This window comes from Macaca nemestrina, chromosome 1 (genome assembly GCF_043159975.1).
Source record: "Macaca nemestrina isolate mMacNem1 chromosome 1, mMacNem.hap1, whole genome shotgun sequence".
NCBI lineage: Eukaryota > Metazoa > Chordata > Mammalia > Primates > Cercopithecidae > Macaca > Macaca nemestrina.
In genome coordinates, this window is record NC_092125.1 from 208,381,486 (window position 1) to 208,400,613 (window position 19,128).

Genomic DNA, 19,128 nt, shown 5'->3' on the forward strand with positions numbered 1-19,128 from the left:
AAATCCATCTACATGTTGATGACCCCCAGATTTAAGTGTCCTGCCAAGACCTTGTCCCCAAACCCCAGACTCACATATCTAACTCTGCATGCACGTCTCCCCTTGAAGGTCTTCAGGCATCTCATGTTTCACTATCTGAAAGCCAATCCCACGCCTTCCTCCAGACCTGTTCCTTCCAATCTTCTTCATCTTGATTAATGCCAATGTCCTCCTCCCAAGAGCTGTGGCCCCCAACCCTTGACGCTGTCTCGCACCCCCTCATCCAGTCCTGCAGCAATTCCTGCTGGCTCTGTCTCTGTAAGATTTCAAGACACTGCCCACACCTCACCTCCTCCGTGCTACTGCCTTAACCCAGCTACCTCCTCTCTCTTGCATTTATTCCACTGGCTTTATTATTTCTCTGCCCCCTTGGCATCTACCCTTGCCCTTCCCTCTTCCCCCACCCCACCCATCTGTCCTCAGTGTGGCAGTCAGAGAGATTTTTTTAAAAATTCAAGTCGGCCGGGCGCGGTGGCTCACGCCTGTAATCCCAGCACTTTGGGAGGCCGAGGCGGGCGGATCACAAGGTCAGGAGATCGAGACCATCCTGGCTAACACAGTGAAACCCTGTCTCTACTAAAAATACAAAAAATTAGCTGGGCGTGGTGGCGGGCGCCTGTAGTCCCAGCTGCTTGGGAGGCTGAGGCAGGAGAATGGCGTGAACCCAGGAGGCAGAGCTTGCAGTGAGCCGAGATCATACCACTGTACTCCAACCTGGGCGACAGAGCGAGACTCTGTCTCAACAACAACAAAATTCAAGTCATATCATGCCACTCCTCTGCTCGAATCCCCCCATGGCTCCCATCTGACTTGAGAGTTGAAAGCCTTAGTCCTTCCCATCCCTGGGGCCCTGTGATCTGCCCTGGCTCCCTCACTGCCTCTCCTCCTCCACTTTGACTGCGCACTGTCCCTTCAGCCTCCACTTCAGCCTCCAAATCCTGCTCTCCTTGCCTAGGCCCTGGCAGCTGCAGGCCACTCTGCTGAAACTGTTCCTGCCACTCGCTGTCCCCTTGTCCTCTCTGGTTTTCCCCAGCCTTCATCACCATGGGCATCCTGCATGGATCTGCTCTCCCAGACACTCCGTCTTCTCCTGAGGGGTTGGCTCCTACGGGGGAGAACTCAGTTCACCGTCACCTTCCTCTGCCCAGAACACTGTCCAGCCCCCACGGGGGCACGTAAGTATTTAGGAAAGAAAGGCCCCCTCCCACTGAATGGGGAGGGCTTCAAGGGGGGGCTGTGGCGCATTCACAACCCCCAGTGCCTGGCTACAGTCTGACCCTAGGAGGCATTAAAGGTAAGGGGTTGGGCTAAACAACATGAGCCCACAGCACGGGCGTCTGTGGTGACCACGTCCAGAGCAGGGTCATCTACTCCAGGGGCTGCCACCACTATAAAAAGACCCTCCCACCAGGCTGCCCAGGGTGACAACGTGTGCCCAAAGCCTCGCCCTGCACAAAGCTTTCTGTGAGGAGCGTGTCAGTCTCTACAAGGAAATGAACCTCCAGTTCCCAGAACCTCCTCCCGAGGAGCTGCTGAGCCAGGAGCCAGCCTGCCTCCCTGGATCGTGGTCTGTATCCCACCCTGCTGACTCTGCCATATTAACGATGATGAGGTTTTTATGTGATATCATATTAGGAAAGAGAAATGGTCAGGCTGGCAACACAAACTCCAGGAAGAACATTTAGAAGAAAAAAAATCACCCAAGGCATAGCCTATTCCCACAATATCCCCAGAGCCACATACTAATGGCTGCATTTAATTTAATGAGATAATCCACAGAGATCTTTCTTAATCTGTAAAGAAACAACACACGCTTTTCTCAGCATCCACAGAAACTCATGTGCTGTGTGGTAGGCCACCTTTTCAAAGGCGGCTGCTGTGGTGTATCTTATCCCACAAGAAGAACAAAGCTTTTCTTGTGACACTGACACACCTCCCATGGCTCCTCCCCTTGAACCTGGGCAGACCATTGTGATCACCTGGATCAACAGAATGAAGCAGAAAGGATGAGGTGCTCTTTTCTTTATTTTTTTGAGATAGGGTCTCTTGATCTGTCATCCAGGCTGGAGTGCAGTAGTGTGATCATAGTTTATCGTATCCTTGAATTCTGGGGCTCAAGCCATCCTCCCAAGAAGCAGGGACTATAGGAGTGCACCACTATGCCTGAATAACTTTTTAAATTTTTTTTTGTAGAGATGAGAGTCTCACTATGTTGTCCAGGCTGGTCTCAAACTCCTGGCCTCAAGCAATCCTCCCATCTCAGTCTCCCAAAGCACTGGGATTATAGGGGTGAGCCACTGTGCCTGGCTTGACCTTAAGGCCCAGACCTTAAGAAACTGGCAGCTTCCACCTCCTGCCTCTCAGAATGCTGGATCTTGGAGCCAGCCACCATATTGTAAGGAAGCCCAAGATAGCTAGCTCTCAAGGAGAAAACACGTAGAGAGCCATGTATCGGTTTTCTGACTGACAGTCCCATCTGAGGTTCTAGCCAACAGCCAGCATCAATTGCAATGCATGACTCAAAAGCTTCCAGATAATATCAGCACCCAGCTGTCGAGTCAGCCTCAGCCTTCAAGCCTTCCCAGCTGAGTGCCTCTACATGACTGCACAGAGTCAAGCTGTCCCCTGTTGTGCCCCTTCTGAATTACTGACCCACTCAATCTGTGCACATAATAAAATAATTGTTTTAAGCCCCCAAGTTTCGGAGTAATTTGCAACACAGCAATAGTAACTGGAATGTTTTTGCCACATGGGTTTTTAGGAAGATTAATTAAAGTGACATCCCCATTACCCAAAGTTTATTGTTTAAAACCAGATCGTCTAGTAGGATGAGGTCTTCTGGCTGCATAAAACCCATTTATGGATTGGGACCTCTCCATTTCTATCTGGTCTGTTTTTCGTGTGTTGTGTTTTAATTTTTTTTCCTTGAGCAGGAATATTTTCCTTGAATTTTCCCATGATGGCCATTTCCTGGGTCACATAGCACTGTGCTCTGAGGCTGAATATTCCCAGGCAAAGGTTTCTTGAAGCCTCTGGAAGGAAAGATATTTTTTAGGGACTCTTCCTGGAACCCAACAGAATGCTCTTACTGGAGGCTGATGCATGAGAGATGAACACATAATGATCACATCGCTGCCCTGTTTAACCGCCCTCAACCTCACCCCTGCCTCGGTTCTCCAAGTTCAAACTCCTGGGCACAGCGTGCAGAGCCCATGGTCCCAGCTGTGGCAAGCTCTCCAGCCTCACCTCTTGTCCTGCTCTCTTTGCATGTGATGCTCGACCCACATCAGACCACCAGCAGCTCCTCAGACTCCCTGGTGTGCCTGCTGATATGGGTCCCTCTGCCTGGGATGCCTTCCCTTGCAGTTGGCTTGGTAAACACCTACTCATCTTTCTGGCCTTGGCTCATACATTAAGCCTTTTCCCAAGACATTCCTGAGCCGCCAAACAGAACTGACCATGCCCTCCTTTGGTGCCCACCCACTCCGCTGCACGTGACTTTGTCCCAGCACCGTGTGCACTATATTGTATGTCTCTGCGTAGGTGCCTGTGAATCCTAGGGTGCAGTGGCTGGGTCTAACACTTCCCAGTGGCCCCGGCATCCATCCTCAGGCTGGGCACAAAGAAGGCAGAAACCAGTGGTTGTTGAATGAATGAATGAATGAATGGTGACTGGAAACGCGAACAGCTCTTTCTTGGGGGTCTCCAACACTTTACCAGGCCCCTGGGCCTCGGAGAATACACAGCACACACGGTAGTGGCCAGCTACCAAGGAAATCCCTGTTGAAGGGGTGAAATGGGCAGCCACAGATGTCAGGGCCCTGGTGGAACTAATGGCTTTCTCCACCCTTCCCGAGCAGATGCCACGCTTTGCTGCCACAGCTGACTGGAGAATGGTTACCGCAGCCAACGGCTGGAGGAGCTTCCCTGTGACAAGTGGCTGGACACAGTTCACTGAGGCAGTCCGCTGGACACAGCTCCTCATTGGAAAACAGGGTGTGTTTGTAAAATGTTAATGTTTGTTTTTAAACAAGAGCGGAGGGTGCTGTCTGATCTGGAAACCTGTGTTTAAAAGCTCCCTCTGACAGTGCTGTAGAGCAAGCTCTGAACTGCTTTCATCTCAAAACTGGAGCTCAGAATTCTGGAGTGATATCTCCAGAGTCCCAAAACTCAGGGCAGAGCTGTGACCAGAAGCCACCTTCTAGCCACGTGACCTTTACATTTCCTGTGAGGCCTTGATAGGGAAGAGAACATGGGCTTTGGAGCCAAACAGACCCGGTTCTGATCTCAGCCTCATCCATCCTTGCTGTGTGAGCTTGGGCAACTGACTTGACCTCTTGTACCCTCAGTGAAATGGAATAATGAGCCAGGGTGCAGTGGCTCATGCCTATAATCACAACACTTTGGGAGACTTAGGCAGGTGGATCGCTTGAGCCCAGGAGTTCAAGACCAGCTTGGGCAACATAGCAAAACCCTGTCTTTACAAAAAATGCAAGGGGCATGTGCCTGTGGTCCCAGCTACTTGGGAGGCTGAGGTAGGAAGATTGCTTGAGCCCAGGAGGTAGAGGCTGCAGTGAGCTGTGATGGCGCCGCTGCACTCCAGCCTGGGCGACAGAGCAAGACCCTGCCACAAAAACAAAAGTTAAACAAAGTAAAATGGGACAATGAGGTCTCCCTTTTAGGGTGGTATGGTGATGAGTTTGGATGAATACGTATAAAGAACCCCCATACACTGTCCAGCACTCAGCAGGCGCTCACTACAAGAGAAAATGACACACCCAGCTTACAGCAGGTACTCAGCGCATGGGGCTGTTATCACAAGGTTCAGTTCCAACAGAGAAAGTCACCCTCAGGCTTGGCAAAGCTACGAGCCCTGGCAGATGCTTGGCCCAGCAGAGAAGGTACTGCCTTTGTGCCAGGCAAGCAGAAAACGTGAGTCACAGGGAAGACAGGACTGAGCTGGCAGGGACTGGGGCATTTTAACTACCCAATAGGACTGCAGTACTCTTTTTGCCTCAGCGGGGAGAAGGGCAAAAATCAGAGCCCTTTGCCGCTCATCCCACCAGACATCAAAGTCCAGCTACTGCTCTGGTGAGCTCCTGACAGCAGACACAGAGACCCTTCACACTCTGGCCTCTACTTGCCTGGGGAAATTAGATGGTTGTTCAACAAATCTTCACTCCCTCCCTCTCTCTCCTCGGGAGGAGTAAATATCCCTATCCCGTTAACCTTGGGCTTTTCCATGTAACTTGCTTTGGCTTCATGGTGGGTGGGGAATTAAACTCTGCCCTTGATCTTAGGTTTGGCTATGAGACCTGCCACAGGGATTAGTGGACATGATCTGAAACATGCTTGTATGGCTGGGCTTGCTCTCTTAGGCTCCCACGCTTCACCATAAGAAGAATGAACCTCAAATGGCCACTGGTCAGGAAGGATGAGATATGTGCAGAGCAGACTTGGACCTAGCTAGATGCAGCCTAGATAAACCAAATTCCAGCCTATCTGCAGTAACAAAAAACACTCACTGTGGTCTGCCTCTCACTGTGGAATACTTTGTTATAATACAACCCTATTATGGGAATAGTTGACTGATACAATGCTCTTATAGTCCTATGTCATATATATACATACACACACACACATATATATACATATATACACACACACACATATACATACATACACATTTTGAGACACAGTCTCGCTCTGTCGCCCACGATGGAGTGCAGTGGTGCGATCTCTGCTCAGTGCAACCTCCACCTCCCGGGTTCAAATGATTCTCATTGCTTCAGCCTCCTGAGTAGCTGGGATCACAGGCATGTGTCACCATGCCCGGCTAATTTCTGTATTTTTGGCAGAGGTGGGGATTTGCCATGTTGGCCAGGCTTGTTTCAAATCCCTGGCCTCAAGTGGTCCACCTGTCTCGGTCTCCCAAAGTGCTGGGAAAACAGGCGTGAGCCACCGCGACTGGCCCCCTATGTCTTCATTGTCTTTTCATGTGTTCCACATTCTAGGCAAACTACTACTTCCATGTGGCCCATTCTCTCCAGCTTCCAGCCCTTTCCTCAAGCTGTTTCCTCTTCCTGGCATGCCAGGATCTGCGGAGTGAAGGACTGGACACCCTCCCTGCGCTGCCTCTATGTGAGGAGGCCTCCTTGACAGCCAGTGCCCTGGCCAGAGGCAATTCCTCTGTGGTGTGAGGCTCTGGGAGCCAGACCCTGACTCCATGAGGCTCTGAGATCCTGGCCCAGGGTAGACACCCCCAAAAAAGTTTCTTGTGGAATGTGGAATTCTAAATGCCAGCCAACCCTTCCTTATCAGAAGTTAAGAACAATCCTTTTGTGCCTGGCACTGTGCTGTTTGTTTCACATCCATCTTTTAAAAACTCTATCATTGGGCCAGGAGTGGTGGCCCATGCCAGTAATCCCAGGACTTTGGGAGGCTGAGGCGGGTGGATCACTTGAGGCCAGGAGTTCGAGACCAGCCTGGCCAACATGGTGAAACCCCATCTCTACTAAAAATACAAAAGTTAGCCAGGCGAGATGGTGCACGCCTGTAGTCCTAGCTACTTGGGAGGGTGTGGCACGAGAATCGCTTGAACCTAGGAGGTGGAGGTTGCAGTGAGCCATGATTGTGCCACGGCACCTCCAGCCTGGGCAACAGAGAGAGATTCTGTCTCAAAAATAAATTAATTAATTAATTAAAATAAATGAAAGATAAAAAAAATAAAAACTCATTGTCCCTCTCTTACAGACAAAGATTGAGGCTTAGAGGAATTAAGTCATTTGTTCAACATTCATTCATTCATTCATCCCAAATATATTTTTTGGGTGCTTGGGGTATGCCTGGCACTGGAGTCTAGTGGAGTGAGGGGAAGCACCCGCAGAGACACAACTAAATGTAACACATGCGATGCAGAAAAACAGAGTGGCCATGGAGGAGCGCCATTTAGGTGGAGGTGGGGGACGCAGCCAGGAGATGGGCAGCATTCGGGCAGAGGCTTGAAGGAGGCCCAGGAGGAAAGGGGCCAAGGGCACGGCAGGCAGAATGCACAGCACATTGAAAATCCCGAGGTAAGGGTTGTGTGCAGTAGGAAAGGCGGAAAGCAGTGGGCAGTGAGGGGGTGGGGGCCAGACCACATGTGGCCCTGGGGCTTCAGGAGAGGGGGTCTGGATGGCTTAGGAACTGGATCTGACTGGCTGCTGTATGATGAGTGGCTGGGCCCATCTTGGGTAGACTCCAGAGCTACCCATCTTGGTTTGGTGAATTGTCCTCTAGGCACTTATGGATGAGGAGGACGGGGGCAGGAGCACCTGGGTCTGTGCTTTGAGACCCTGCGAAGGCAGCTGGAGGTGGGGGGCAGCTGTTTACCAGTCCAGGAACAAGAAGAATTCAACAAGACCAGGGGGCATGTGAGCCAGGTGCCTCACTTCAACTCCTGGGGGAGGCTCCAGCTGTTTTTGACAGTGCCAGAGCCTCCTGGGCCCACGGGCACAGGGTTGCAGTGCTGTCTTGGGTATACATTGTGGCCACACAGAGCTATGCATTGATCATGGCAAACACAGTCTGTGGACCACAGCCAAGAGGTGCAGATGCATGGCTCTGATAACAAGATGAATGATGATTATTGGAAAGGGGAAAAGAAAGGAAATCAAAGAGGTCCCATACACCCCTGCAAAACATTAAGAGATAGCAGAGGCAGTACCAGGAGGGCCTGGTAGGGCGCTGAGCCTCAGGGAGGGTCTTTGTGGTTGCTGGGATGGCTTAGCTGCAGGCAGTGGGCCAGCAGAATGGATTGAGTCCTGGAAATCCATGCTTGGATCCACCACTTACTAGCTGCCTCAGTTTCCTCATCCTCCACAGTGGGAGCAAGACCTCCACCTTGCAAACCATCCTGAGGGCTAGAGATCACACAAAATGCCAGATGCCACAGACGCAAACCTGCGTGGAGGCCAACACCATGTTGCTGAGGGCACCACAGGCAGCACCTCTTTTAAGTCTCACAACACATGAGGAGGAGGGTGCAATTCCTGCCCCTGTTTTACAGATGGGGAAACTGAGGCTTCGAAAATCATCTAAACCTCCCAGTGCTGATGAACAGGGAGCCAGAACTCAACTCCGGCTATCTGCCTTGGTGGCTCTGCCCTTCACTGCTATGCCATTCCATTCCTGCACAACTTGGGAGACTGAGCTTGGTTTGGAGGGCCCAAGAAGGTCCCGGGGAAGTACTCTTGGCTTTGAGACTGCAGGCTACCTCCTGCGGGCCTGTGGCTCAGCCTGACCCTATCTCCCACCTCTGGGCTGGAGCAAGGCGCCCCCGCAGCAGGCACTACCTTGCAGAGAGCTGCCACCTCTCCCTGGGAGCCTGGGCATCCTCTGCAGGAGCCTCCCCACATGCCCTCGAGGGGTGGCTCTTCTTACCTACACTGTTCTGGGACCCACCACTGATCCCCTGGCCCAGGCTCACTCATAGGAGGGCATGAGGAGGGCTGAGTTGGTCTTTTTCTCTGACAGATGGGAGCCTTGGAAGGAAGAGATCCTGCCAGATGCATCTTTGGAACCACCAAAGAGCCTAGTGTGATGCCAGGTGCATGGTAGGTTTGGAGTAAATATATAGTAAATTAACCCTGAGATAGACCAGAGCAGGAGCCCAGAGCACGCATGACCACAGGCCGGACAAGTGGCCCTCTCTCCATCAGGCCATGACGAATCCACCTGGTTTACTCCCAGCATCAGTAAAGAGGAGGGGATCAGCCTACACTCCTATAGACCAAGAGCCTTCCTTTTCTTTGGTCCACAGGACCCTTCCAGAACCTCACAGAAGCCACTCAGGCTTCCCCTTGCCAGACTTACCTGTGTCTAACAGAGAGGGAGGCAGGGGCCTGAGACAGATTCCTACAAAGGACAGAGTAGGGCAGAAACTTTGCAATCAGGTAGACTTAGAACAAAATCATAATTGGCCTATTACTAGCTGTGGGACTTCTGGTCAGCTACCTTATCCCATGAGCCTCAACACTCTCCTCTGTGAAATGCAGATAATGTAGATTACTGAAGTCACTGGTGCTAGTGGATACACAATGAGGTTTGTTTGTTTTCCTTAAATGTAAATAGACTACAGAGGATACCTATGAGTTGCCTCTCATTTGATTATTATTATTATTGTTGTTATTATTTTTTGAGACAGGGTCTCACTCTGTTGCCCAAGCTGGAGTGCAGTGGCACGATCACAGCTCACTGCAGCCTTGACCTCCCTGGGCTCAGGTGATCCTCCTACCTCAGCCTCCCGAGTAGCTGGACTACATGAGCATTTGCTACCACGCCTGACTAATTGTTTTGTACAGACGGGGTTTCACCATGTTGTCCAGGCTGGTCTCAACCTCCTGGGCTCAGACGGTCTGTCCACCTCAGCCTTCCAAAGTGCTGGGCTTACAGGCATGAGCCACCAGGCCTGGCCTCATTTGATTTTTTAAAGGCAGCAGTGATTGTTGGGGAGGCACAGGTTTCTGGTCAAACTATGTGCCTTGGCTCTGTGGCTTACCAGCCTGTGACCACAGCCAAGTGACTTAACCTCTCTGAGCCAGCAGTGAGTCTGCATCTGTCCAAGGTACCAGCAATAACCCTGTCGCAGATGTGGGTGGGTTGGATTAGGTGAAGGGTACAGGACTCCACACACAGAGTCAGGCAGGAGAGTGAAAAGGAGGAGGAAGTGCCCACGCAGGGAGAGGCCCCCCTTCCCCACCGCTTGCCCTGTCCACCCACCCATAGCCAAGCCAGGCCTCATCCAGTCGTGACAGCCCTGAGCATGCTTCCAGGGCAAGAGCTGCCTCTGTTTCAGACCTCAGTGCCCAAACAATTCACAAATGCAGCAAACGTGCCACGGCCCAGGAGACAGCTCTCCGCTTCAGAGAAAACACACAGTTCAATTTCCTAAAGATCGAACACCAGGAGCGTCTCAAGGCTTTCCCGGCGAGAGCAGTTCTCAGAACTCAGGAGGCACCACCCTCATGTGACTGAACAATTAAAGCCCTGAGTGTTTGTCATTCTCGGCTAAGGTTTTCCAGGACGGCTGAGAAAACTAAAAAATAAAAAAAATAAAAATAAAAAATCTGATTTTGGCAGTGTGGTTTTCAGAAATATATGATAATCCATTTTTGTCAATCCACAGAAGGCACAGCTCAAATCATTAAAAAGCCATTGTACTTAATCATGCGTGGAGAAGGCCAGTCTCTGCCTCTGAGATCATTTTCAAACAGTTTCAGGGTAACTTTCAAAAACTCACAGGCAAGCAGGGAGGGGATTATGACAGATCATAATCTGAGGAATTTCTCTTTCTAGTTCTCAGAGGATAAGGGATTTATTTGAGAGGAAATCACCACCCAGACCTTGGCCTTGGTGGTGGTGGTGACAGTGGTGAGGAAGATTCTAGGATGGATCAGGCCTGACCTCTGTCCTTACAGAGGCTGCAGCTGCTTTCGCAGAAAGACAGTAAGCAGTTTCCCAGCAAAACAGCAAGTAAACGAATGATTATGAAGCCTTGTGACAGGTGCTAAGAATAGGTGGAAGTTTATGCAGCTGTTAAGGCCTGGCTGTGAGCCACAAGGTTTGGAATTTGACTTTGCCACTCTGCAGCTGTGTGACCTCACACACACTCCTCACAGACCTGGGTTCCTCATCTAGAAAATGGGATGCCTGGCCCGGTGCGGTGGCTCACGCCTGTAATCCCAGCACTTTGGGAGGCCGAGGTGGGCAGATCATGAGGTCAAGAGATCGAGACCATCCTGGCCAACATGTTGAAACCCTGTCTCTATTAAAAAAATAAAAATTAGCTGGGCGTGGTGGGCCTGCAGTCCCAGCTACTCGGGAAGCTGAGGCAGGAGAATCACTTGAACCTGGGAGGCGGAGGTTGCAGTGAGCCGAGATTGCTCCATTGCATTCCAGCCTAGGTGACAGAGCTAGATCACCCCATTGCACTTCAGCTGGGTGACAGAGCAAGACACCATCTCAAAAAAAAAAAAAAAAAAAAGAGAGAAAATGGGATGCCTGCCTTGTAGGCTTGGGAGATCAATGAGTTAATTCCTGGGAAGCTTTTACTGCAGTGCTTGGTACACAGTAAGCTCTCAATAAATGCTGGCCGAGTGGCTAACTCTGCTCAGGAAGACTCGTAGACCTGTGATGGATCGGGAAGAACGAGCAGGAACCTGCAGGGTGGAGAGCAGCAGGGGGGACATTCCAGGCAGCGAGCACAGCATGTGCAAAGGCCCTGAGGCAGGAAGCTGGTCAGAGAGGAGCATAGGTTTAGGCAGTGGGGAATGAGGGGAGCAATGTGGCCAGTCAGCTGGAGCCGTCCTGGGAAAGACTTCAAATGCAGGCCAAGGGGTTTGATCTCTATGTTGAGGGCCATGAGGAGCCACAAAGGGGTGTCTCAGGGCTGGGCCATGAGCAGCCGTGTACATTAGAAGCTAATGAAGGGGCAAGAGGCTGCCGAGAAGGCTGGAACAGCATTTGGAGATCCAGAATCCTTCTGGGGTCAGAGCCACACAGCGAGTTTTCTTTCAGGTCTCAGACCACACTGGGCGCTTGCTGACTCCTAGGTGACCAAACTCTCACCAGGGGTCCCCAGCCTTTGTTTGAGGGTAATACCCTCTACTGCGCCAGGAAAGATTCTGCTCCCGTTTTCCTTCCTTAGGCAGAGCCGTTGAAAGGAAATAGCCGTCCAGGCAGGAACTGCATTTCCCAGCCCTTCTGCATCTAGGTGGGGCCGCAGGACCCAATGGGGTGTGGGCATAGGCTCCATATACCACTTTGAGGCTGGCCCATAAAAACCATTCGTGCATCTTCCAAGGCTGAGGCAACCTTGGGGGTTACAACCTGAAGACGATGGTGTCTCCATCACCCTGAGTGCCTGAATCATCAGGGGGAACGGAGCTCTCCCCACCATCAATTTGACTTTCCATGAGCAAAAACGAAATATCTGTTGTCTCCAACCACTGAAGTCTCTGGATTTATCTGTCACAGCAGCCAGCATTGCCCTCAACAGACCCACCAGGCAGAATGACATTGGGCACTTTACCTCCCTGAGCCTGTTTCTCTCACACAGATTGTTGTGAGTGCCTCATAAGATGACAAGCGTGAGTGCTTTGCAAGCAGCGAGGAACCACAGAGATCTGTCTGTCACGGGGTTATTGGCTTTGGTCCCTCTGAGAGCCCAAGGTTGCAGAAGGGAGGGGACTCTGGCCAGTCCCTGCTGAGGCAGGGAAGTACAGCAGCCAAGGCCTGGAGAAGCTCCTGGCAGGGTCTCAAGATCCACCAGCAGGTCCTGGCCTAGGCTGGGGCCTCTCACTCCAGGCTTTAGTTCAGCCCTTTGAGAGATGCTCCCCAAATAGCTGAGCTCCCCGAAGGGAGGAGGCTGGGGCCTGGCTTCCATCTCCTGGCAGCTGCCCTGGGAAGCAGTCGGCCCAGCCTCCCTCTGATAACTTGTTCCAACCTCTCACAACTCATTAACAGGAAATTGCATTCCCTGCCAGGAAGACGCACGCCTGATTTTTCAGACATGGCAGGTAGACTGTGTTATCAAAGCCTTGTCATGTGTCTGCACGGACCCCACGCTCTCCTGCTCTCTGGTGTCCTCGGCCAGGCTCTGTGCTCAGAGCACATATTGCCTTTGGATGTGGCTGGGCAATGTGCCAGCTTCTCTGGCCAGGGCCAGGGGCCCAGGATGGATTCCCGCAAGGGTGCCTGAGGCTCAGCCTGTACCCCTCTTCTAAGCATCCCACACTCCCTGCCCAGGACTGGGGCTGAGACCCCGCAGGGAGACAGGGTGGGGAAGGCCTGAGTGACACAGGATGTGAAGAGCTGTCTCCGGCCTCAGCGACTTTCACACAGAATACCCTGGGCACTCCGTGTCCTTTTGCTGCTGGGTTCCTCTGCCACAGCTTCAGAGTGGGGGCAGAGAATGCTCACCCCCAGCCTCTGAAGCCTGGAGTAGGGTGCAAGGCCACTTTGTCCTGCACGTATCCCCCACTGTCCCGTTCTCGGGCAGGGTGGGTGCAGACGCCAGCCTCCTCCACCTCCCACGCTGTCTCATTCCTTCACACAGTCGCTCACCGCCTCTCACTGGGGACCTGTGAGGAGTTCTCAAATCACCTGGCAGAGGAAACACCATCAGTGCCCTGAACTACAACAAGGACATGAAGCATCCATTTCCAAAGTCTATCCACAGGCAGGACTTAGCCTGTTTGTTCCTTATCCCCACCCTGAGCGGTGTCATTAAACCTGGTTTACAGAGGAGGAATTTACATGACTGGTGCCTAACATCATCCAGCTAGTCCACTGGGCAGTAATCTGAGCTGGGTCTAGCAGCCTCCATGATCATCATAATACATCCTTCATGCCAACAACTAAACTGAGAATTTTGCTTTTTTTTTTTTTTTGAAACAGGGTCTTGCGCTGTCAACCAAGCTGGAATGCAGTGGCACAATCTCGGCTCACTGCAACCTCCACTTCCCAGGTTCAAGCCATCCTCACACCTCAACCTCTTGAGTAGCTAGGAGTACAGACACATGGCTTTTTTTTTTTTTTTTTTTTAATAGAGATGAGGTCTCACTGTATTGCCCAGGTTGGTCTCACACTCCTGAACTTAAGTGATCCTTCCGCCTTGGCCTCCCACAGTGATGGGATTACAGACGTGAGCCACCATGCCTGGCTGAGAATTTTATACTCTTAATCTTCATAATTATACTGCAGTGTAGGTGGTTGTATTATCTCCACTTCTAGATGACAAAACAGGCTCAGAGAAGCTAAGAAGCTTGTCCAAAGCTGCACAGCAAATAAGCAGGAACCACGGCCCGAATGCCTACCGTACTTGTGCTCTCTCCCTACACCAGCGGCCTCACAGGGGAGACGGGGCCCACCTGGGGAAGGCAGATGATGAGGCTTTAAGTCCTACCAAGCAAAAAAGCAGGGTATAAAATTGCACACATGTTGGTGACCACAACCCATTACAAAGTGTGTGTACATGGATGACGTGGGATGGGGTCTGGTAGTCAGTGGTTGTGTGTCTCAGAGGGAGGCAGGGCCTGGCAGCTTCTGTTAGTGCCTGGCCACCGTTGAATTCTTCCTTGTAAGGATGGCTAAGTGTTAAGGTAAATAGGAACCAGGTGGGCACAGGTGTGGTGGGTCCACCTTGCTGTGGCCCTGGAGACAGTGGTCGTGGTGGTCCTCCCTCTCATTCCCTTTCCCCAGGTGTAGGAGCCACCTGGTCAGATAACTTCTCCACCTCACTGCATTCCAGACAAGCTTCTGCCTTGGGCAGAGATCCAAGCAAACCAGAGACCACTGCTCTGAGCACTGACCGCTTTTGAAGAAGTGAAGACTTGCAGGAGAGGGGCTATAGTCGGAGCAGTGTTAAGAGAGTCCCCCACCATAGAGGCCAAGGCCAAGGAGCCGGTCTGCAATGGCCTGTAAAAGGCCCTTTGCGATCCGGCCCCTGCCCAGCTGGGCAGGTCACTCAAATGAAAGCCTCACCTTTCATTTCATGCCACAGCCACACTCAGCTCAGCGTGCTGTACCGCCGAGCCTCGGCCCAGGCTGGACCTTCTGCCTGAGCACCTTCTCATTCTTCAGCTCTACCGTGTGCATCTGTTGTTCTCAGATGCCTTGAACCCAGCCCCCAGTTTTCAGATGGTGCAGTCTCCCTCAAATGCCACATGCCTTCAACTTCCATTAAAACAAACACTGGGAGAGAATCTTTAATAATGCCGTCTAGAGGGCAAAGTGGGAGGCGAGGCAGGATCCCGAGGCACTGAAAAGTGAGGTGGGATGGCCCAAGGACACGCTGCACACTTTATTCTAGGAGGAGCTAGGATAACCCATAAAGCCCTCAGCAGGCTTGCTCTAGCGGGCCCCTAATAAGCACTCCAGTACTCTCATGCCATCATGCCGTTGCACGTGCTGTGCCCTTTACCTAGAATGTCCTTCTCACCTGGGAGACTCCAGCTTATTCTTCAAAGCCCAGCTCAACGTTACCTGCTCTGTCAAGTTCCCAGAGGCAGAATCAGTGGCTCCTTCCTCTGTATTCCCGTAGCACTTTGACCTCATAATTATGCGTGAATCCCTCCTCTAAGAAGAGAACTCTTTCGAGGCAAGGGACGTGGCCAGTGCACCTTTGCATCTCTAGCATCCATCCCAGAACTGGCCTAGAAATGCCTCTGAATGAATGAATTAATGAGCTTCCTTTTGCTAAGATCCCAAGATGCCTATTTTCCCACCTCCTGCTGGGCCTTCCCCTTTCCAGTCACAAGAGGAGCAAACTGAGCCTTTTGTCTTCACACCACATTGGTATTGACCAGGGTTGGGTTTTAATGGTGCTTTGACAAAAGGCAGCTCCCACATTCATTTTCCTTGGCTAATTACATTTCCCAATTGAAACGCTTATCTCTGGACTGGTGTTAAAGACATAATCAGTTTCCAGAATGGATTCAAAAGAGGTGAGAGCAAGAAAATAATTAAGCCAACTTCTGATTGAATCAAATAATTAAGCAGATTTAATCGGTTGCCTGTGATCTACAGCTCCAGCCTGGGCCTGGGGAGTATACTGTTCTATCAGAGAGATCATGTCTGATTGTTTTAGAGATGGACAGCATTTCTTCCAGTAGCAAGTAAAGGATTGGCTCTTTTAACTGAATGCAAATCAGGGTGGCAGAACCCCAGGTTCCTTGTTTTGGCAAAATATTCTGTGTTTGCAGGAAAATAATAGAGGCTGGGGGGTGCTCTGTTCGTGAGCCATGCCTAGCCACTCACAGTAGAGTTTGCACCAGTGGTCCCAATTCCTTATCCCTTCCTGCATTCATGTCCTTTGCCACTGAATAGGACGTCTCTCCCCATCCTCTTCCTCTGGGCTCAGACACATGTGGCTAACTTCAGCCAATGAGAGCAAATGTGACACACGCAGAGGCTTGAAAAAGCACGTGCATGTTTCTGCTTGTTTTCTTGTCCTTTTGCCACCTCCATGGGAACACATCTGAATGAGAGCTAAGATGCAGAGATGTGTGGAGCAGAGCTGAGTTGGCCCAGTTGTCCAAGCCAAGGATCTCTCAGATCAGCCAACAGTCAGCTGCCCTTGGGCACAAGGGTGAGCCCAGTCAAGACCTGCAGTCGTAGGCCGGGCGCGGTGGCTCACGCCTGTAATCCCAGCACTTTGGGAGGCCAGGTGGGTGGATCACAAGGTCAGGAGATCGAGAACATCTTGGCCAACATGGTGAAACCCCATCTCTACTAAAAATACAAAAATTAGCCGGACGCGGTCATGTGCACCTGTAGTCCCAGCTACTCTGGAGGCTGAGGCAGGAGAATTGATTGAACCCGGGAGGCAGAGGTTGCAGTGAGCCGAGATCGTGCCACTGCACTCCAGCCTGGGCAACAAGAGCAAAACTCTGTCTCAAAAAAAAAAAAAAAAAAAAGGTAGGCAGTCATTTGGCCTGCCCAGCCTGGGTCAGCTGAACTCTGAAGATTCCTGAGTTACCTAAACACTTATCGCTGCATGCCAGTGAGGTCTGTGGTTGTTTGTAACTGATACAGTATCCCTCAGCCCAGGCTGACCTTTTCTCCAGTCCCAGCCTCTAGAGGGTACCCCTCAATCCTTTAGTCCAAGCACCACTTAGAATGGAGAGTCATACATCCTGCTGTTTGAATGGTAAATCTTTATGCAAAAACCCATCTGATCTTCACAAAGGCTCCTGGGTAGACATCAGGAAAGGGATCTTTTGTCCCACTCTACAGATGATGATGTTGAAGCTCAGGGAACCCAACAGAAGAGCCAGAGACTGTGGTTAAAGATTGTGAGTTCAATGAATGCACTAGCCTCTATTTCCACCCAGAAACTCCACTAAGACAATAGTATAATTTTTAAAAAAATGCATCAATCCACAAAGATAGAGCAACCAGGGAAGAAGACGATAGTAACAAAGTTTGGCAGCTGGGAAAGAGATGTGGAGTGCTGACTCAGCAAAGCCAAGAAAGCAGAACCCTAAGCCATGACAATGCAAGCAAACAGGCACTCAGGTTTGTGCTAGAAAACTCCAAAGGCTCTGGGGTTGGTGGCAACACCAGGTATCTCTGGAAGTGAAATAAGAGGAGGGTTTGTTGCAAGTCGGCTTAAAGGCAGTAAGATCCCTAGATCCTCTTCCTACTTCTGCCAAGAAAATGTTCCCTCTCATCCCCGCAGAAAACCAGAGGCAGAGTCTCAGAAAGGAGTAAGACAGAGGGCCCCTGGATGCCTGGCTGAGGCACCGTGTGCCATCCTGGGAGCAGAGGGGGTAAGTGAAGATTTTTGGGCTGCCCACCTTTGCCCTTCTTGCCCACATGGATCTCAGAAGGTCCATTAATTTCCCAGCACAATGAATGAAAAGAGACCTACACTGAGGTATATCGTCATGAAATTTCAGAACATTGAAGACAAAGAGTAGGCCCTATAAGCTTCCAGAGAAAAGACAGGTCACAATCAGAAGGCTGTGATCATGAGTCCATTCGCTAGGCAGGAGAATGAAAACATCTTCTATGCAGAACCCGACTAGCTAGCGCTAGAGAACAAACAACTATATTGAGTTCCCATTGGATTTTCCTACTGGGAGGCATCAGTCAGCAGAGCCCACTCACCACACAGAGCCCCAACCATCTTCTTTTCTGCCCCACATTTAACTTGAAGACACAGCCAAGGAGCCACAAACATTTTTAAGGGAAACTTAACACGAGAGATGGACATATACACAAACAGGAAAGGTAACTGGGAAGACACAGAGACTGCAGGAAGAAGAAAACTTTAAAAACAAAATATCATCAGAGATGAAAGAAAACGGCGTGTCTGTGAGACAACAACAGAATGCTCAACAAAAGAACATTCACAAAATAAAATGGAGCTCTTGGAAATAAATACACAGTCTGACAGCAGAAATGCAAACTCAATAAAAGAGTTGGAAGACAAACTTGAGGAAATTTTCTAGAGTGGAACCAAAACTAAAGAGACAGATAGAAAATAGAAGAGAAATTGGAGGACCAGCTCAGGGGTCTAACACACGAAATGTAGGAATTCCAGAAACAGAAAAATCGGTAGAAGGAAATAATCAAAGAAATCATTCAAGGTGTCCCAGAACTGAAGGCATGGATTTTTAGACTGGGAAGGTCCATTCATTTCCCAGCACAGTGAATGAAAAGAGACCTACACTGAGGTATATCGTCTTGAAATTTCAGAACATTGAGGACAAAGAGTAGGCACTATAAGCTTCCAGGGAAAAGACAGGTCACATACAAATGACGAGATATCAAAATGGCATCAGGTTTCTCATCTGGAATGTCAGAAGCTAGAAGCAATGGATCAATTTCAAAATTCAGAGGGAAGCCGGGCGCGGTGGCTCAAGCCTGTAATCCCAGCACTTTGGGAGGCCGAGACGGGCGGATCACAAGGTCAGGAGATCCAGACCATCCTGGCTAACACGGTGAAACCCCGTCTTTACTAAAAAATACAAAAAATCAGCCGGGCGTGGTGGCGGGCGCCTGTAGTCCCAGCTACTCGGGAGGCTGAGGCAGGAGAATGGCGTAAATCCGGGAGGCGGAGCTTGCAGTGAGCTGAGATCCGGCCACTGCACTCCAGCCTGGGCGATAAGAGCGAGACTCTGTCTCAAAAAAAAAAAAAAACAAAAAAACAAAACAAAAAAAAAAAACAAAATTCAGAGGGAAAATGACTTCCATCCTATAATTCTTTATTCAGCCTAATTATCGATTAAGCATGAGAGCAGAATAGAGTTTCAGATTTCAAAAAAATCTCAAATATTTCACCCCTCCCCTATGCACACTTTTCCAGGAAGCTACTGGATGGCGCTGACCAAGAAAGAGACGAAGGAACCAGCAAATGGGGGATGGAAAATGAGAGAGATTCACAGCTCACATCACTTATGGGGAAAGGCCAAAAGCCTTCCCCCTAGGATCGGGAATAAACAAGGATGTCCACTTCTACTTAACATTGTAATGGAGGTTCTGAACAGGGCAACTGGGCAAGAGAGAGAAATAAAAGGCATCCATACTAGAAAGAAGGAAGTA

General features: G+C 50.5%; 1 protein-coding gene across 2 annotated transcripts in view; it reads right to left on the reverse strand.

Annotated features, from left to right (window-relative positions):
- LOC105494473 (mannosidase alpha class 1C member 1) overlaps positions 1 to 19,128 on the reverse strand; it is a 177,004-nt gene that overhangs the window by 52,449 nt on the left and 105,427 nt on the right. The gene's annotated exons all lie outside the window — the stretch shown is intronic.